This window comes from Halyomorpha halys, unplaced genomic scaffold (assembly GCF_000696795.3).
Source record: "Halyomorpha halys isolate HHAL.00 unplaced genomic scaffold, Hhal_1.1 Scaffold241.1, whole genome shotgun sequence".
Lineage (NCBI taxonomy): Eukaryota > Metazoa > Arthropoda > Insecta > Hemiptera > Pentatomidae > Halyomorpha > Halyomorpha halys.
In genome coordinates this window covers 244,728-266,030 of record NW_027105010.1, presented here as the reverse complement: position 1 = coordinate 266,030, position 21,303 = coordinate 244,728, and the positions used below count along the sequence as shown (strand labels likewise).

Here is a 21,303-nt window from a genome sequence, read left to right as displayed (position 1 = left end):
AAATTTAAATAAAAAAATAAAACAAACAAAATTAAATAAAAAAAACTCTCTTAAAATATATACAAACAAAAGAATAAAAACTATCTGTATGAAAAATAAATAAATAAAATAACATAATGATAAAATAATGTATACAATATTTACACAATCGATTGAGGATCCCTGAGCCACTTAGTCTCACCACAGTTTATTTTCTTTACAAGTCCGACGTTTCGGCCAATTCGTCCATTCTCAGGGACAATCTTAATACAATTTTTGAACTAAATGATTTTAAAACACAACTTAATGCAGGCTATTCGGCCCTGGTCAAATCAAAAATTTCTAATTAGTCAATTTTCACATTAAAACAAAAATTAAAATTCATTTATTTGTTACAACTTTATCAAAGGCTGGTCGAATTGGCCGAAACGTCGGACTTATAAATAAAATAAAATGAGTTGAGACTAAAATGGATAAAAATTAAATTATTTATTTAAACAACATTAACCAGTAACAAGAAAGTATCTAAGATTATAAATAAAATAAAGAAAAACGTTTTATTTTATTCCTCCGCTTCTAATCTGTTTAATTAGATCCAGTTTGTGCCCTTTGGTGTAGTTTATTGAGTCCCAAACCACTCCCAAATTTATATGTATGCGTAAAATACTTAGTGTTTTCATATAAATTATAAACATTTAAAAAGTAACAAATTGGTTATAAAAGACGTATTCCAGGAGTTGTTTGCTATCGACTTTGGTGAAAAGGAAGTGAGTTTATACCCTGCTAACTGCCTGTAGCTTTATGAATTTCCTCTCTTTAATGCTTGGAAAACATATATTTCAAGATTGATTTCCTTAAAAAATATGTTTGAAGTTCAATATATAATGAAATATGTAATACATAAATGTATTCAAAATAAGAGAAATACACATGTAATATGTATAATAGTATTTCAATGTATAAATCTCTAAAAAGTATGCGAATAAATACCTTTAGCGGCTCAGAATTTTTAATGTTCTCAAAAACCTTGAAAAGTCATTTTTACTAATTCGTGCATAATGATAATTTCACTGTGCACAAGTAAAATAGCTAAGCATTGGATGTAATGTTCAAATAATACGAACAGTTCATTATTACCGTTATATTGGTTATTGTGAACACTGGTTATAACAAATAATTTGTCATTGGTCAACATACATAATGGGTCTCACACTTATTACTTAATTTTATTATATTTTCACCTGACATAAATAATATTTACTTATAATTTTTTAATTATATATTGATATGTATTGATCTTTTAACAATTCCGGATATTATTAAGGTTTCTCGCTATCTGTCCCGATACCTGGCCAGGGTGGAATATCTTTCAAGGAACATTTCACAGTGTCCCTAGATATGTTGGTTGGTGGGTTCCCACTCCCTCTTAGGACCTAGTAGAAACGCTCACCTATAGGGCGTTGTAACTTACACCCAATGAGAAATAGGATTTTAAAAAGGCGACACCCATTTTTAGAATCAAGTGGGGACAGAGACAGAAGCAGGGGAGGCAGCAGAAGTAACAAGACGGGCTAGAGAAAAGCAACAAGTCCTAAGAAAGGCTGTTCAGAAATGGAACTCCCAGTGGTGAATACATGATGACACCAATGGAGTAGACATCATTACTATATACCTCGACACACACACCACCCAAATCAACAGCTATAAGTATATATCAGGCAATAAGAAATAATGTAATAATCATATTTTATGGCAACCATTTACCTGAATCATATTATAATTTTCTCTAATCATATTAATGTAAATTAACATTTTGTTCTTTGATATAGTTTATATACTATTATAATACCCAATACCACCCCTTATTATATTATATAATTGATGGTTACGATATTTTATAAAAATAAAGATGTTTAATTGGTAACTGGTAAACACAAAATAGTCCTATGGAAAAGAATCCAATTATAATAATAGTTTTTCAGGATTCAATATAAATTAATTAATTAACTTATTTTGACTAATTGCCTTCAGCGATTATCTTGGCTTTCCGACTAAATCTCGAGACAATACATAGACATTATGAAGAACATTAATTCGCGATATATTTTTATTCGTTCATTTATTCAATGTATGTCTATACATGTGTATAAAAATAATTATAAATTAATTATTTTTTATATATGCTTGTTTGAGAGTGGTTTAGTTTATTCTTAATTTAAAACAATTTTGATCCTTTTTTTTCTCCCAACTTTTATTCCTTAAAATTTCTCCAACGTTTCAGCCCTCAGGCCATTCTCAAGGATACCACTTTCAATATTGATGTCATTTCTTTTTTAAATCTTAAAATTGCAGGCTAATTGCCCTTGTCACGTATAACTTTTTCTAAAAAATTTATATCTTAGATTTAAAACTTTTTTACGAAACACTTTCCTCCCTACCTTCACTCACATTTAAAACTCAAACATTGGAGAAATTTTAAAGAAGAAATGTTGAGAGAAAAAAAGGATCAAAATTGTTTTAAATTAAGGATAATTATAAAATTAGAAGTGAATGTTATTTATGTCTTGTTAAAATGTAATAAAATTAAACACTAAATGAATTGGTTGTTTTAGATGATTGATGATACAACCTTTATTTTTAACAGCACTTTAACATACCAAAAATCATTTTTAGAATCACAACAAATTTAATAGTTTTCTTATTGTTAATTATTTAAAATTTAGTATATTCGGACCTAGAAAATGATAGAGGAGTCTAATTTCATTTTGACAGTAAAAATTCACTTAAACGACACCCCTCTATGAAGAAAATCCTCTTAACAGACAATTTGATTAAGGTCTCGGTCAACGAGGATAAATTAAATTCATTTGAATCCTTCAATTATGGGATCCGTTCACTCCGATCCCAGGCATCAATTTTATCCCAAATTAGACCTTTTCAGTCCTCCATATTTAAAAAAAAATTGATAAATTATCTATGAACGAACTCACGATTTTAAAACTGAATTTTTGGTCAATCGATTTTGAGAAAAAGCACACAACTAATGATTTTGTTCTGAATAGAACGTTAACGAAATTTATATTTAACAAAGTGTTTACGTTACCTATTTTATGTAGTTTTTTATTCTCGTGCCAAATTACTGAGTAAATATGAAATTCTTTTTCGTAAATTAATAAATTAGAATTTAGGTAAATCATTAATTCTATTAATTTAATCATACAACTTCAACGATTCTTGAATTTTCATGATCCTTTGTTTTGTTTTTCTAAATTTCGTTTTCATTTTCTCAGTACCTCATATATTAAAAAAGCTTGTATTATGGGATATCGACAGCATTAATTAAGGCAGATTCATTGTGAAACCAGTGTATGTAAAAATTCAACTTCCTTTTCCTTTAATATTTGAGGTTTTACCTTTCCAGATACATAGAATACAAAAGAACATACTAAACACATTTCTTCTGCGAAGCGAGGGTAAGTAAAAAACACGTACTCTGTTGTTTCTTCCGTGGCATGGAAGGGAATGTGTTGTCCAATTAAAAGCTACACTGGTAGACTCTAAAGCATCCGAGTCCGGTCAACAGTTGGGTTTAATAAAAATCCACCCCATCATGTCGTCGACCTTATCACGAATCACCATCGAGTATCAACATGTAAGTCCACCAACGAGAAGTCTTCCAATGCTATTGTCACTGAGTTATTTCTCGTTCTTTTTTTCTCGAAACGCGAGAACGTCGTCCATAATGCCTACTTCAACCTTCAAAAAGCAGTTCGACAGGAAGCATTCTGGCCCACGCACCCCGCTTCATAGTCTACATATTGAAACGCACTTACTGTCCTTACGGAAACTTTGCGCTAAACGGAAACCATCTGTCTCCTGTGTGATTTCGAAGTATCGCATGTTTCCAAATTGGAACTTTATACAACATAATTAATTGAGAAGACAGCAGTAGCAAGAAGACTTCAGCGACTATCTCTGGAACCTCCTACATTCAGTACATGGCGTGAAATAAAGATGCTACTTAAGCAGATTTGACGCTGATATACTCTGTGTGAAAACTCAACCATGACTCCTACGTATTTTAAACAGGGCCGAGAATGAATCTAGTTCCTACTTACTCTTACATTGATGGTCTCTATTTGCTGCTGCTAGTGACAAGCCTCGGTGATTTGTTTTTTTATGACCCCCTTGTCATTTATGACATACAAGAGTTATCTAGAAGTAACCAAACTATTCTAACCATGGTGGGGGGATCAAGTTTTCATTTCTTGGGAACACCCTCCCTCAGGGGATTTAAACTGCCGGGTAGACAATGAGGGTTAATTCTTCTAAGTACTTCGCCACCACTGCAACATCATCCTGGAAGCCTACAACTGTAGCTCCCTCCGGCATTGTTCCTTTCAGCAACGCCGTTTAATTTCCTTGATGGCTCTTCGAAGGTGCCTTCTAGAATTCTTGAACTCTTCCTAAAACACAGAAATATCGTTACCGCCCCGCTTGCCGGCGATGTCTTCTTGCTATGTTGCAACACTGACGAAGATCAGCAATAGTATGTGTCAACTATTAGAGCACAGAATGAGGTTTACCAGGCTTTGATCGAGTCATAGTTACATCACAAGCTCTAGAAATAAAAACGTACGTATCTGTTCCATTTCTGATCAATTTAATTCAAACGTATCTCTGTCAGAACAGCAAATTAACCTTCATCAAAAGTTTTTGTTATCCAACGACAACACTGCTCTCTTCTTTTTGTATCCTTAGTAATCAAGAGAGCCTGGTGGTCAGTGTGAGTATAAAATCCATAAACCATCCAAATAGCGGCCTATTGCCGGCAATTATTGACAACAAACGTCAAATTTATAATTAATGATCTTCCTGCTCTAGTGAAGGTGAGATCTTTAATCGTTGATATATGTTGGTTCGTGGTATGGTCGCCGACATGATGAGGTGGACTTTTAAGAAACGCAACTGTTGACCGGAAACGGATGCTTTAGGGTCTATCAGTACCGCTTTAAATTGGACAACACATGCCCAGCATGCCTAGCGATGGGAGAAATAACATATGCATATGCATTGCAGAAGAAAGATGTTTTATATGTTTTTTTATGACCACCTTCCTAGTCATTTCTGACATTCAGAGGAAGGGGGATTATCTGTAGGTTACCTTATACTAACACCATGGTAAGGTCATATTTTTATTTCGTTGGACTACCACAGTAATAAAATCCGACCCTCCAGGTCGGATTCGAACCGGTCCAGTCGCAGTTCTCAGGTAGCAAAGACCTGCACCTCGGCCCTGAGCGTCGGCTGTCCCTTGAAAAGCAGATCTGTTTCAGTGTTTAAAAAGACCACTTATATCGGCAAATGCTTCCTAGTGAATCGAATTCATCGATTTGTCATCCTACTTTCCCATTCCGTTTCCCACGCGTTAAAATCACCAACTATTATAGCAATTATAGCAACTAGCTTCTAAGACATTGAGATCCAACAAATCCACCAAGTCTTCAATCGAGATGCTGGGATGAGCGTTACAACTCAATATATTGACGTCCTAAACGTTGTTCCATCGGCTGTTTCCAAATCATTAAAATAAAGTTGAATTTCACAGGCATAATTCTTTCTCACACTATGAACGTGGTGTGTGTGTGTGTGTGTGTGTGTGTGTATGTGTGCGCGCGCGTGTGTATTTATATGAGCCGTTCGTAGCCGAGTGTATGTTGTATACGTGCGCGTCTGTTACTTTTTTCTAATAATATTCCTTTCTCCCTACAAACCCTTCTTAAGCTCTACCGCATTAGGATTTGAAAACTGATATTTAACATTTTATAGTAGAAATTTCTCCAAACTTTTATAAAAGAGCTCTATTGAGAACTTATATTAACAAAAGTTTTACATTAAAACTTAATTGCAAAAGTTCAATCATTGTTTCAAACTCTGGTTATTATTTTGACTTACCACGACTTCTTATCTAAAGCATGTTATTATTTTAGCTACTTTTTTAAAAATTAGTTACAGCCAGTACTAAGTATTTGAAATTTCAATATAATGTATTTTTGTTTAATTATCGATTGAATTATGTATCTAATGCTATTTTATATATTTATACAAATTAAATAATAAACCAGACGCATACATAATAAAAATAATTGTAAGTAATTAATTATTTGAAGCCAATTACTTATTCTTATAGTTATTGCTGCATTCTGATGGACAATGTATCATACTTTTTGTATTTTAAAGCTCATTTATCCTTAATCTCATAGTAGAGTAGAGATCGTTATAAAGTTCGCTATTTACTTGAGAATAATAACAGTAAGAACGTCTGACGCTCTGGTATCTTTCATTTTCTTCATCTTGATAGGTCGATTTTTTTTTCGAAAAAAAAAAGAAAAGAAATCAGCCACAAAATGAGGTACGTAGGAATAAATAAAAATAATTGATAATTATTAGTTCAAGAAAAATATTTGATTTTTATACATCAAGGCATAATAAAGGTTATCATGTTTAAAAATTACTTCATTTTTACACATCAATTAGTATTTATAGGTAAAGATAACTTCTAGAAAATTCTAGTTCTGGCTTATTAGAGAACAGATCTTTTACCCCTTTCCTGACCACTTCTGAAAGGGAGAGAAGGGCTGGATTATCCTTTAGGTTACCACTCTATTTAGCCAGAGTGGGAAGGTCGAGTTCCAACTCAGGGGGCCATCACGAAATAAAAATCTACTAAGCCTACGCAGAGTGGAACGAACATTTGTTTTTCCTGGTCAATCCTGACTTATGCGTAAGGAAGTTATCTAGAGGTGACCAACCTATTCTAACTATAGTGGGGGTCAAGTATAGTGCAGCCCCACCCCTGGCCGAATTCGAACCGGTGCCGCCCGCAGTTCTCAGGTTCCTAAGACCTGCGTCTCAACCATCTGAGCTACGGACGGCCCTGACTGGAATCGATCCTACGCTGCAGCACTTTCGAGCTTGCCAAAGGTGGAGGGAGATTTGTCTAGGAATACAAAAGCAGCGTAGTTTTCCTTGAAGAATTGATCTATAGAAGTCGTCATACATTTCAGATAGACACCACATTTGGCAGATGTCTTAACACACTCGCCTACAACGACCTCAAGGGGGGACCAACCAACCCCATGTTGTTACGAGTCATAGTTCCCTTAACTCGATAGCCGGTCTAGATTTGTCTAGGAATCAAAAGCGTAGTTTTCCTTAAAGAATTGATCGTTAGAAGTGGTCATACATTTCAGATAAACACTTATTAACTACCTTACCATGTTCACTAAAGTTTAACATTAATTACTAACTAAGGAATTACTTATAGAAAGACCTTATCCCGATACAACACAAGATACAAACATTTTAGAACTATCAGAACTTTAAAATAACAACTATATATATCTAGACAAACAGATTGCTTGATATATGTTTAGAACTTCTATTACACCTTGTTATATTTATTAACAACTTATTACTAACTTGTTTCCAGTCTACCTACATGTATACTTCCTTACATTGCTGTTATTATTGCTTCTTATATAGTTTATAAACATAACAATGATTATGAAATGTTGTTATTTTAATGTTCTGTTAATTCTAAAATGATTTGTATCTTGTTCTTTCATTTCTTTCGCCCTTTAAAGTGGAGCAAAACTTTGGTTAACAATAAATAATTTTCTTTTACTATGCTGATACCTTTATTGACCGCAACCCGGACTATTTACCTCCAACTGAAATTATTTCTAATTATAAGATAGTAATGAAAATCTGTGGATTGTCTCATCGTGAGATGAGAGTCATATAATATACTTTAAATATCTAGGAGCCCAGTTTGATGAAAATGGAATCATCAACAACGTGATCAAGGAGAGGGGGAACTAATCCGAAAGGAGGCCCAATGGAATGAACAGAGGTTTCCTGAATAATAGGGGAGTTTTCAAACAAACGAAACTTAAAGTATAAACATTCATAGTTCCCATCATATTAGCTTACTCCTCCGAATCCCGCTCAGTACTAAAAAGGATATAAATATTATACAAACTTGGACAACGGAAATGAGATTCTTCAGGAAAATTGTAAGAGAAACCAATTATTCCAACAATACTGTCTGTAATATTATTTCATCTTACGATTGTATGCTCATAGTCGCATAATCTATTTACTTTAGGGAGATTCAGTACTAGATCCACATGGAGGAAAGCGAAAGGGAATGATAAATTTATCCTTCCGAAATAACCAATGAGAAAAAATAAATGAAATACGACCGAGTTTAACAGTATACTGATACTCATAACAGTATAAAATGATTTTCAATACACTGTCAAAAACTAATTTTAGTTTTAATTAAATTATAAATTCCCAAATGTAACTATATAATTGCCGACTTTAATTAAACGTTTTGTAAATACAAATAAAATTAGTGAGTTCATTTTTTTATAATTTTCTAAATCAGATGGAAGTTCAACTTTTATTATATTATATTATTAAGATATTAAATTGTTAAGATGTTGAGATATCAGGTATTGACCCGGGGGTAACGGTAGCAGAGTGGTAACGCACCTGTCTGCCAAATCCATAGATTGCGGGTTCGAGTCCCCAGCCCCATCTGTGATTTTTTTTCAAGCTTATAATTATATAATACTCACTCCTAACCCTCCCCCCGGCATTCGTGAGGCACGTCAGCCAATGGGGGACACTCTCAAAAATAGGTGTGGGAGTGAAGGACCCACCCTATGAAAACCACGTTAAGAAACGCGCGATGTATTTCTTAAATGCATCGCACGAGGCCTTGGACCTCCACGGTCTGTCGCGCCAACTAACAAACAAACATCCGATACAGATGCAGTCAACATCAAGACCCACAAACATCACAACCCAATCAAGGATTGCTACAACATTTGTTTCCATATTCCCATACATATGGACTGCAAAATTAAAAATGGTTGATTACTCAAGGGAATAATATATACAAACATTAAAAAATACCAAAACTAATTATGATCGAAATTCAGGTATCAAAATTCGGTGGTCACTACCCTTCTTCAATTACCTCCCTTCCCCCTCCATAAAACAAGAACAAAAAAATGGCCTTCCACTTGGGGGATGATTAATTCTCATTATAAGAGAAATTACCCTACTATTATATCAGTTTTGTTTCCGAAAACCTTTAACTCTGTTTCGACATATATCCATCTGTTTCCATGAAATATTCCTTTCTTTATTATATATACAACGTCAACAAAAATTTAAAAAAATAAATATTTATATAAAACATGAATATATTGGTTTGAAAAGAAAAGAAATTGATAAAAAAAAAAGTCATATTTATTTTTAAAAAAAGAAAAATTTAATTTAATATTGATAAATTTCATTAATTTCTTATTATTTTTATTTCTTCACAATCCCTATTTACCTTTGTTCCTATTGCGCAATATTCCCAAGCCTCCAATTATTTAGCTATACATTCTTACTTATATATTCTTCTGTATTACTTCTAAGACTTCATACTCATTTGGAAGTTATCTTGTTTTGTTACTTAGCCCTGATGAAAGCCTAAACTTAGTAAAACATGTTAAGAATAAGTTTCAGTTATCCTTGTTTTCTTCTCTGATACGATAAGGGAAGGCTTGCCGTATTCACGTTTTGCTTTTGTATCCTAAATTCTTTTCGTTTGAGTCCTTGTATCCAAACTTTTACCATTGTTATCCGGAACACCTGGTACTTAACTGTATTACACATTCTTCTTTTAAATACGATTTATTATTCATTTTTAATTTTATTATTTAAGACAGTTTTACATTATCCGCCACGACACTTACATTGTACTATACGCTGTTTGTTAGTCTGTAAAAATGCATACTTTTAATCACATGTAGATTTTTACATTTCCCTCTTATTTTTTCACGTCCGATTTGTGTGGGACCACAACTTTGTTCTACGAAGAAGAGCGGTTAAATAGACATCGTTTTTTCAGAATTTTTCGTGTGCTAAAAAAAAAAAGATTAGAAAAAACGTATTTTAGACTTTAAAATAGTTTTAGCTGACTCAGCACAACTTCCATGTTTTACTAGAAAATAAGTTGTATAACATTTACAACCAAAAAAAAACAATAACCCCCCAAAAAATCATAAAAAAACAAACACAAATAAAAATAAATAATAACCAATATAAATAACAAACAAATAAAAAAAAAATAATAACCAAAACAATAAACCCTTAATAACCTCGCTTAAAAGGGTCGATTAAAAAACTGATTGGATATTTTATTAAATATTAAATCCATTATACAACGTTTAACTTTTTTTCCTAAGTTTTAAAATACCTCCTTTAAAACATTTTTAGAGAAAAAAAAAGGTTATGACATCATAGAAATAGTAATCACTAGCGAACAAAAGTACGAGAAGTAGAAATATAAACAAATATATGTTAAAACTCTTGAAGAATGGTGCCAAAATTGGAGGATTAAAAATAACTCCAATAAATCCCACCAAATGACAATTACCATTCGTCGTAAACCAATGACCTCTTGCCCAACAGTATCCTTTAATAATACCTCACTTATTCCTGTCGAACAGATCCGTTACTTAGGACTACATCTCGACAAACGACTGATATGAAATCCTCATACAAGACAGGAAACTCCTCGTCGAATTCGACTATTACAACATTTACTAGTAAAACGGTCTGAATTGCCAATCCGTTACAAAAGACTGAACTACATGACTATTATAAGGCCTCCACTAAACCATCAAATTCCTCCCGAATCCAATCCTTACAGTCCAAAATCCTTAACGCTCCTTACTTTATCACAAATCAAGTCATCCATCATGACCTCAATGTCCCGTTGCCGGGATGTTGCCGATTTGGCCAAAACCAAATACCATTCCTTCCATGGAAAACTTCCCAACCACCCAAATCCACTTGTTTCTAACCTGGCTTCTCCTTCATTACCTAATAATCCTCCTAGGCGTCTGAAATGAAGATGGCCTCGGGATCTTCTCCTCTAGAAATGTTATTGGAGTTCTATAATATCACTTACAGCAAATTTACTTGTTGTATATATGTTATACAGTTGTAAATAACAAAAAATGTTAATACTTTAACATTACATCTGTTTTTTGTTTGTTAATGAATGATTATTTACTATATACAAAATAAATAAGCTCTGTTATTTTTTTAAAATATTGAAATAAATTATATATTGTTGGCAAAAATTTTGTAATAATAACATATAATATTGGTAATATAAAATTGATAATAATATTTCCCTGATAGGCGACGCCGGCGACGGACACGCCATAAATATGGCGTAATAAGTAAATAATAATCAATTATAACCATAAATATGGCGAAGTAAGTAAATACTTACTTCCAATATACTGAAGCTTACATGGCTGGCACAACCCATGTCGTATTGGTTAATGTATAACAACCCTTAATAACCAATTTGTTAAATAATTGATCGATTCTTGAAGCGCCTGTAATTTGATGTTGGGATGACATTCACGTTAGCAATAAAAACACAACTTTGTTTTTAAATTTTTATGTGTAGAAGGTAAATAGATTGAGGTAATGATATTCGTCGTGGAGGGAGGGGCTGATTAGGCAACACTCGTTAGTTTTACAGGCGATAGAGGGCGTATCTAAACGCGTATAATCATCAGTGTTATATTCGTGAAATTTTCCTTCCTTTTTCTGTAATAATAGCTACATTAAAAATCATTACTTAACCCATATATTCTAAACAATATTACATTTTTATCAAAAATTTAACTTATCATATTTATCCACTTGACCCTCGGTACGTAATTGGATTTGAACTGATAAGGTCTGCCTCTATAGCTAGTCAGTCCGCGACCTCCTCTGAGCATCCTTCGTAGCTGTTAACTGTCATGGGAGCTGTTTTTCCAGTATTTGTATTCTTAATTTGTGAGTATTGTTGTTTTTTAATATTATATTTACGATATATATATATATTATTCTTCAACTCATTCGAGTTAACTTTTTTGGTATTCTAAATAACAATCTCCCACTGTTAAATATTCTGTTTTTTCGATAACGGAAAACCGTTAACGAGCTAACTTACAGCGTTTTATATCTATTAAAACGTACAACAAAAAGGAATAATATCCTAGTGAAATATCATTTCCGAATTAACCTATTAATTGAAAGATATAGTAAACAACAAAATTGTTCATAGTCAAATATCAGAGAATTTTATTAAACAGAATTTTGACCAAAAAAAATAATGTGAAGCATATCTTTTCATATGTACCAGGTAAATTCCATGCACATATTGAAAATGTAGATCTGAATAAATATAATTAGAATAACCTAAATTCTGAAATATAATTTATTTTTCAATTAAAGATATAATAATAAAGCTCCTGTTAATTATGTTATAAAAAAAAGACTAACGTTTTCTTTTTTTGTTTTGATCTGTTGTCTTTTTGTTTTTTTAAAATATCCAATTGCTTAGGAAAATTAATGCTAATAGTTAAATAGCATGGAATAAATATTAATACATACTGCTAATATTTTCCATACACAATGATTAATTACTGTATTTCAGTAGGTTTTTATTGATAAATTATTCTATCTTATTGAAACCAATGAGTCTTAATAAAGATTTTTCATCGCCACAAATTAGGGGAATGATTTTTACATTTGATAGACCATAATCAAACTTGTATTTTCTCAGAGGTTCACTCACCACAGCCTTCAGGATTTTGCTTCCTCTCTCCTCCAAATTTCAAAACGCATGGCACCTCTCCAGCAGTTCCCCTTTTTCGCCACGGCAACCTCGTTAGGTTAATAAAAAATTTCGGCACCCTTTTCGAGCTAAGGATATATGAAAAAAATATCAGAATTATTATAGGAAAATAAGAAAAAAAATAATGCAATGTAAATGCTGGAATGCCCTGTGTATTTATTACTTTAATATTTTTTTTTTAATATCCTGAGAAAGTGCCTTTTGCTTGCGGCACCTACTTTGAGATCTGTTACTCTACTTCATCACCCATAAGTCCCGAAATAGTAGGGATAAAAATTGGATTATTTGTAATAAAGTTTTCAATAAGTTGTAAAGTGTAAACTGGTTTTGCATTGAAATACCTGTGTTACTGAGAATTTTTAAACCTTTGTGATTGAGATTTGATTTCCTTGATTTTATGGTTGTTTATCTGTAGAATTGGAACTTTGTATCTCACTAGCCTGAAACAGGTTTGGACAGGTTGCGACACGTTTGTTTGCTAACATTTGAATTTCTTCCGCACATGCTTAGTTTTTCGTACGATAAACCAGTGAATAAGATAACGTCAAAAATGCGAGAGTTGTGAAGAGGAGAGTTATTAAGAGACTTACGAAAGAGTTGAAAGTGTGACACACAAAAAGTATCACAAGAAAATTACATACATTGTTTTGAGATGGATTGATGGTTCTAGCATAGTTGATCAGATTTATACTATCGAGAAGCACCTTAAAGCTGGTAGCACTGAAATGCAAACCTATGTATCCGATTTGTCATAGTCATATTTTGTACTGTTAACAAAAAAAAAAAGTATAAAAATATGCTTTTATCATTAACACCTAAGATTTCTCTTAGCCCTACAGTGGGTTCCTAGAACTCACTTAAAAGAGTTTTTAAGATAAATTACACCTACAAGTTCCTTATTTTGAAAATAAAAGCATAATTAACAATGTATATAAGGGCTCCCGGACATGTTGGTATTAATGGAAATAAGATGGCCGACAAAGCTGCTAGGAGAAGCATCAGTCCTTCCAGAAGAAGCCACCGCTGTTTTAACTGTATTCGAACTTGCTCACCCTGCAAATAATAAAAAAATGCAAGCAATGTGGAATGAAAGCCGGCCCAGTGAATTAAAGTGTTTAAAGAAAGATGTGAAGTCCTGGATTACATCAACCCGAAGTAGACGCTGCGAAGAAGTATAGGAATATAGGTCACCCGATTAAGAATACGACATGTCTACCTCATAACAGAAGAGACCCCTCCAAGATGTTAGAAATATCATGATAATCTAACTGTCAAACAGATTTTTGAAGAATGCAATCATTACAATATAATTCTGAACCAGCTAGGGATTCCAACAAATGTTAAAATGGCGTTAAGGAACGACGAATCCGTAATAGAAACAGTAATTAAATTCATCCAAAAATGTAACTTAATAATCAGCCTTTAATTATTTACTTATCTAGCTTTTTAAATAATAAAATAAAATAGCCGCTTATCTACTTTTTATTTTATTTTCTTCACTCCCGTTACGATTTACTATAAAACAATTTTTAATTACTAAGTCAAATAATATGTTAAATCTCACGCAACTGAGTCTACCAATGGGATGACTCTCTGGGCCAACTATACCATACCAAAACCAATAACCAACTAGCGTTGTTGACCAGGCTGTTGAATGCCCTTTCAAAACAAACAAACAATGTATATAACAGAAAGTGCGAGGCCCTGAGGCGCCATGTTCCTGCCCTTTTTTTCGGAATGTGTCCTCATAATCCATTAGGGACTATGTTGCCTAGATTTACGTTTGTTTGTTTTTAACATGCCATAAAGTAATTGTTCCTTTTTTAGAAGGGGGAGAGCTGGACTGTCCCTGCATTGTCAACACTATTTATACACCGGAGTTTTTTTTATTGATAAATTCCTCCACGATGTTGTCAATGTGAGTGTTTGTCATAGTAATATATTATATTACAGTCTACTATTCGTTTCGCTATCGGAGAAATGACGCACATTTTGTTTATTTAATTTTTACAATAAATCTTTCACGACCGTATCATTTCGTCCCTGGTTCGCATGTCGCATTTCAAATGGTTTTAGAGGTATCAATCAGACGTGAAAGCTTATTGGTGCTCTAAAAGCAAGGCGATCTAAGGTGGATTGAGCTGAGGTATGGGACATAGGCCTCATGCCAGTTGTTTATTAGAATTAAATAAAAACAATTAAATTAGAATTAAAAAATTTATAATTTAACAGTTTTAATATGACATATTTTAATGGTTAAAAATAAAATCAATATTTTTATCCCAAATTGTTTCATTCCAAAGATTTTTTTTTCTTTTTATACCGAAATTAGAATTTTAACTTATTTTGAATTCGATGTCATTATTCATTGATAGAGGTAAATAAGTTTCAATTTAATTTAATTTTCGGATTTATTTATAGTTTTTAATTCCTTTTAAGAATAATATAATAATATTATATTATTATAATTTGAATTTTTTTTTCATCTGAAAGTTAATTATTTAGTGCAATACAAAATTATTTTTTCCTAATGGAGGTTATTTACTTTATTATTGGAATGTGTCATAATTTAATTTATTTGGTTAAAAGTAGATTGCAAATAAATTACCAGTTTTTCATCTATAACAACTTGACGATTTAGTAAAAGTGAACGACACTAAAGCAGAACGAATATTGAAAAATTAAGAAAGAAATACGCCAATCCAACTATCCAATGAATTTACTTAATAAAAAAAAAAACATATTTGTTCCGCTAGTGTTGATTTTTCCAAGCCTCTAACTTTGATCATACCCACATATAGATAAATATTTGATTTTGTTTGCGTTAAAGAATTTAAATTTAAGGTTGAAACCCAGAATCATGTTCCGTGAAATATAGTACATGATCATTATAACCTATAATTGAAAAGACAATGGACGTAATCAATTGCTAACCTCTTATGTAAGGCTTGTTTACAAGAATTTTCACGCTTTTACCACCCATCAATATTTATTTACTGTGATTTGTAACTTTTGTTTGAACAAATATCTCTCTCTATAATTTAATTTTTAAACAAATTATTCAGTTTGAAGCGCCTAAATAGTGTAATTTTGATACAAGGACTATTTTTTATTAATTTATGTTTTGATTTATGTGTATTACGATTCTTTTCGTAATATGCCAATATTAACGATAAAATAATTACTTACATACATATCCGAGATATTTCAATGCTATTTTAAAAATTTGGCAGCACGTTTTGACTATTTTTATTCTTAATCATTTGGATAATTATAACTATAAGTTTTCATGATAGTTTTATATCCCATCTATAAATTTCTTCTGATTTATTTTAACAAAACCCCAGTAACAACCCTTTATCGAATTTTAGTGGTTTGAAAGATTTTTTTTTTGTAATTCTGAACTTGCCGAGGAAACAATTTTTATGCTAAAAAATCTTATCAATTCTTATGATTTCACAATTTAAATACATACTGAAACTAATACTCATCAGAAATAATGGTTACTGAACATGTTCAAATTTTTTTTTTTATTTATTTATTTTTTTTTTTTAATGAAACATCTTTACCGACGTTCTATAACTCAAGAAAAACAATTATTTGGGAGTAAATTTATTTTATGAGGTGAGATGAAACGGAAGTGAAGGGGAGGAAACGCTGGTCTATTTTTATTAAAACCTCTAATTAATAAGTGACATGGAAGAATCAAAGAAGTGTCTTAACGAAACAGGAATTTCCCACGACTAAGGATTCTCTTTTAAAAGCTCTGTGACAAAATAATTAAGAAATAATCATACACAATTGTCGTTTAGCAACACCTTGCAAAATTATTAAAATTTGGTCAACCCGTGGAATAAGACAAGGCGATGCATAAGAATATTTATTGATTGTAATAACACATAAAGCGAACTGCGAAGCAGTGGAAATAGGGAACGATCCCGCGTTATTATCTTATCTACCTGGCCATGAAAGATTGATTGTCGTAGGTTGAGTGTATACACGATGCCAAATAATCCGACGTTCGATGACCCACTGTTATTGACTAGAATCAGAACTAATAAGTAATTATTTGTTCTCTTATCAAGACTGATGAAATATTATTGAATAAATGAACCAGTAAAATTTTCAAAATTAATCATATTAGAAGGGGGTTGGTTATAATATCAGTTTTTGTTTTCGGAATCCAGTCATTTTAAGTTGTAAAGAGGATCATTGTATCAAAGGAATAATTCTTGTATTCCCTTGTATTCTTGTATTCCCCATAATTCTTGTATTCCAGTTGTTGTATTCTTCTCCTTTTTTTTTTTCTTCATTGGCGCGACAGACCGTGGAGGCCTAAGGCCTCGCGCGTTTCCTGACGTGGTTATCATAGGGTGGGTCCGTCACTCCCACGCCTATTTTTGTGAGTACCACCCATTGGCTAACGAGCCCCACAAATGCGTGGGGCGAGATCGTGAGTGAGTATTGCGTAATTTTATGCTTGAAAAAAATTCCGGGTATGTTCAGACTCGAACTCGCAATCTATGAGTTACTAGACAGGTACATTACCACGCTGCTACCGTTACCCCCTCTTTTCATTTTGATACTTATTATGTCAAAAATATAACTATCCATAGCGACCTCAATGCTCCATAGGTACTTGATTTGGCCTGAAATGAATATCTTTTTATCCATTATAAATGTCAAGCCAACTATAAACCTTTTGTTTCTAAACTTGATTTCCAATTAATTCTCGATAACCCAATATATTAAAATAAAAAAAATTTGTATCGATACAGCCCATGAAGGATCATGGGTGCGGTACCTTATAAGCAAGTACTGTTACTAGACCTAGGGCTGTGCTAGGAACTGGTTTGGTCAGAATCACGCTCCACCCCCAGATTTTTACCAAATTAAGGGGTTCTCAATTTATGAGGCTGGGTGGACCCCGGAGGGCTCATTCTACAGAAAAACAGATAATAATTATCTGCCACAACAGGTTTCGAACCCGGGTTCTTGGAGCTAGGAGTTCATTGCCTTACCAAATGAGATACCCCACTCCCTATAACCCAATATATATAGTTTCGAGCTCTTATACTAAGCTTTATCATTTGATTATGGGTAGATTTTATAAATCATTGCCTGTGTTTAATAAATCAGCTATCACAATAACCACTGTATTTCTCCTGGCAATGTAGCAGTGCATTCCAATGAATGGATTTTTAAAAAAAATGTAAAAAAGGTTGTGTGGTACTTTTTGTAAATTTCCATGTCATCTCAGTTGACTGACAAAAGAGTCATCTCATCATTGAAAAACTGTGATCATTAGATTAATATAAATTGACAAAGGACTCTGTTCTAGGAGATGATTTCAATTTCATAAAAACCACATGGGGGAGACAGCTGAGCAAGCAGACAAGAGTTCATTTGTAATTTTGGTCGATGAATTTCTTTGTCACTCGTAGGCTCAGATATGAATGCATGGTGGCTCACTATGCAAGTCGGCCCTTACATCCCTATAAATTAAACTTTCTTACAAATAATTGCAAAAAAAAAACATTGTTCCAAAAAAAGTTCCGGCCGCGATATACTAAAATTTGTTCCAATGATGGTTCACACAACAGTTTGACTTGAGTTCCTTCATCAATCACTGTAACTCAGCATTTGGCTCAATTTCCCTCATAACTGGTCTTTTATCTCTGGATTTTCATAGAGTCATAAGCCACAGAAAAATTAACAGAAATAATTGGTTTTAGCACTAAAAACACGAGTAAAATCAACTGATTTAAGCCGTTCACACGAAAGTGGAATATTCAAGTCCGGTAGTAATTAAACGGCCAAGAATATCGAAACAGTTTACAAATAAAACCTGTTGACTGATTTTTCTTCTTCAAAAACAACCCGTCACTTTTAAAATACTTGGATTGATTCCTTAGAAAATGCACTTAGTTGGCGCAGAAACGGTTGAGGAATATACCCTTAGAGTCAGTTGAGTACTTATAAAAGGTAGAGTTATCAGCTTGATTGACATTTTCAAGAAACTTTTAAAATATGTTAGTTTATCTACATTAAATAGTTTATATACACAGTAAATATTTGAGGGGCCAGTAACATTTATATAATTTATTTTATATTTCTTGAGAATCCTTGATGCTCCTTATTACGTCACAAGTAAACTCATTCACAAAGACCTTAACATCCCATTCGTTGCAGATTTGGCCTAAAACAGATATGCGTCTTTTCATTCCAGACTCCTTAACCACCCTAACCCATTTATTCTTAATCTTTCATCCTTAACAATCCCTGATAATCCTCCGAGGCGTCTGAAAAGAAGATGGCCACGGGACCGTGTAATTTAAATTAATGTTTGAAGTACCACCAATGGGTGGTTCCTTCCCAAGATTTTCAAGTGTTTATGAAACATACAACATATTTACCTATTGTATTATTTTGTACAGTTGTTAATTACTTTAAATAAATAATAAAAAAAAAAAAATATTTCTTGAGGGCCTGAAGAGACGGGCTGTATCGTAGACACGTATAACGTAAAGTATAAAACGATAAATATTTATTGAGGTTCACAGTTTCATCTCGTAGACTACATTAATTTGAAGAATTTCGATATTGCTAGCCATTCTATTACTTCTTCTTAGGCTCTACAGTTCAAGTTGGACTTTGGCCTAGCGGAAAATTTACCAACACCTTTCTATCGATAGCCTTTCTTCATCAGTCAGCCCTCCTAAGTTCCTCGTTTACGTCCTTTTACCAGGTTTTCCTAGGGCGTCCTCTCTTTCTTTTTTCCGTAGAAAGTTTCTCTTGTGACTCTTCTGTAACCTTTCGACATGTACAATCCAGCTAATTTTTCTGGACTTGATAAATAGCACAATATCTTCATGCCCATCAAGATCATCCAATTCTTTATTATTCCTTATACGCAAGGTGCCTTGTTTATAAATTGGACCAAAATTCGTCTCATAATCTTCCGCTCAAAGACTCTAAGAGCTTGTTTTTGCCCATGTTTCAGCACCACAATATACGGGCCTGATGAGGAATTGAGATACAAGTAATTTTTTGCGCTTAGAGAATAAAGTCGACATCATCAAGTTCACAAAGCCATAATACGCTTTCTTTTCAGTTATTATTATTTTCTTGGTCCGAACACAGATCCCATTCCACACAGATCCGATTACCAATACTCGATAGGTACAATAACTGTATCCCAGTTTTCATGGTTGTCTTCAGTCTTCGGAAGTTGATACAACCATGTATTCCATTTTTGACTCGTAAATCTTGAGTTCAACTATTTTACTTTCTTGGTCCAGTCTAGTGAATATATATCATAACTTTTTTTTAGTTCTTGCCAAAATGATAATGCCATCTACATTGTTAAAAATCTGGTATGAACAAGCCAGAGTGCTGTTTGAATCAATGCATCGAACAGCTTTATAAAGCACAATGTTAAAAATCATTGCTATGCGATTACCACCAAAAAATCTGACCTGAGTTCGGAACACCATCAATTTTATCAAACTAATTAATTTGAGAGATATTTTATAATGCTTCAAGCCATCAAATAGTTGGATTCTGTTAATCTTATCGAAGGTTTGCTTAAGTTTAATAACTAGCATATAAATGTCAGTATTCAGCTCATAGAACTTTCCTTCGAGGACTTAAAACAAACATTTAGTCTGAGTTGCCTTTGATTAGTCTGAATCAACATTGTTAATCTATAAGGGCCTTCTCAGAATAAATATTAAGCCTTGCAGTTAAGATAGTTTTTAGCAAATGTGTATATGTGTATACTCAACATTTAAATGAGTCACACATACCGCGGTTATTGTGACAAGTGTTTTTCTAATATGTTTATTATATACTTCTAAATTGGAATAATCAGTCCCGAACACCAATTTTAAAATACTTTCATTATTCTGAATTTCAAAGATCAATTGTAAATTCTTTCTTTTAGATATTCACCACCATTCTTAATGGTCTACTGAAAAGTTATTTCAGGTGTCCTGTTATTTTTCAAGAGGTTCACTACATCTAAAAATTCCTCATAGGAGGTTCACAATTCCGGGAGTACACACTATCCAATTCTATGTTCGGGAGACCACTGTCATCTGTAAGAGTGACCTGTAAGTCATATCGAGTTTTGGCACATTTGGACCATTTTTAAAAAGGTCTTATCCGTACAGGCAAAAATTTGAACAAGTGATTGTTTTTAAATTTTTCGCCCTGCGAACAAATTTGTAAGGACAGAAACAAGTGATAATAGAAGGGTGTTAGTTCTGGGGACTAAAGTTGATGCGACAGAATTTCCCAGTCCAAAAGTCCCCAAATCAAATGTATTATTATATTTTTTTGTGTGTTTTTTTAAACTTATTTATCCATTCAAGTGTTTCCTGTAACCGGTTTTTTTATTATATTTTCCTTTTAATCTATGTGTTTGTCTTATTCTCGTTAAATGTATCTATTTGTTTGTTCTTGGTAGACTGATCTACTGCTGTGACTATGAATGATGGTCTGATCTCACATTACCGTCTAATATTGAATTTGTTTAGCGGGTCACT

The 21,303-nt window shown here is 32.7% G+C and overlaps 1 protein-coding gene across 7 annotated transcripts in view; it reads left to right on the top strand.

The window, feature by feature from the left end:
- LOC106680078 (uncharacterized) overlaps window positions 1-21,303 on the top strand; it is a 280,185-nt gene that overhangs the window by 179,249 nt on the left and 79,633 nt on the right. Inside the window, exon 1 of one of the 7 annotated variants that reach the window (XM_014419549.2) lies at window positions 11,806-11,910. The exons of 5 other annotated variants lie outside the window; for them this stretch is intronic. The gene's annotated coding sequence lies outside the window, so the exon portion shown is untranslated. Of the gene's footprint in view, window positions 1-11,805; window positions 11,911-21,303 lie in introns of those variants that run through there. One more of the 7 variants, XM_014419554.2, reaches the window with a different exon arrangement.